Here is an 869-nt window from a genome sequence, read left to right as displayed (position 1 = left end):
CAGGGTTTTATTCTTGTTTCTTACTAGATAATCCCCGTTCTTTCTTTCCCAGCATATTTCGGGTTGCTGTATAATTTATCATCTACACTGAGGTGGAGAGGAGTGCGAGGTGTGTTGCACTGCTTGCGTTTTGTGTCCTATCAGCAAAAACAGGTGTTGTTGTCTAGCACTCTTGGTGGGTTGGGACCTGCTGTTGCAGATGCCATGTCTTGTCTGGAGCATCTCCTGTCCTCTGGACAGGGTGGGTGAGGTGGTTGTGGTTGGCACCTTGGCAGGATGTTCATGGGCCAGCTTTAGAAGCAGCTCTGTGAGGAGGCTCTTGCTAGGGACCCGGGCCAAGGGCGAGTCTGGCTCTGAGGAGTCTCAGGAGTCACTTGTCAGGGGCCTGGCCTCTGGTTGTCCTGAATGTGTCTGTTTACCCCAAATGCTGCCAGCCACAGGCTGAATCTCAGCGTGAGTTTCCAACCTTTACCAGGGGGCACCCCCATAGTCAAACTTGATCTTTGTTGAGTGTAGTTTTTTGTTTGTTTTAAAAATCAATCACCTGAAGGAACACACCAGGACACCAGTAACCACCATAATGACGCCTTTAACAGTTATATGGCAGCTACTGGCTGCCAGCCCACTATTCTAAGGGGCAGACACAGAATTCATTCATTCCTCATGACGGCTCTGAAATGACTGCCATCAGTGCTTGCAACATCAGTGCTTGCATCAAATAAGACTTTCTAGCATGTGGCAAACAAGTAAGCACCTGCCTTCTTCTTAGCTGTGTTAGTCTTTTTCCACAGCTTCTGCTTGGCCAGACATTCTTGCTTGGTTTTCTGTGCCCACTTCTTATGTATATTTTGTTCCACTAGAGTGTCAGT

The sequence above is a fragment of the Carlito syrichta genome, unplaced genomic scaffold (genome assembly GCF_000164805.1).
Source record: "Carlito syrichta isolate Samal-C Ts95f unplaced genomic scaffold, Tarsius_syrichta-2.0.1 Scaffold317649, whole genome shotgun sequence".
Taxonomy (NCBI): Eukaryota; Metazoa; Chordata; class Mammalia; order Primates; family Tarsiidae; genus Carlito; species Carlito syrichta.
The sequence above is the reverse complement of the archived record's forward strand: the minus strand, read 5'-3'. Positions refer to the sequence as shown.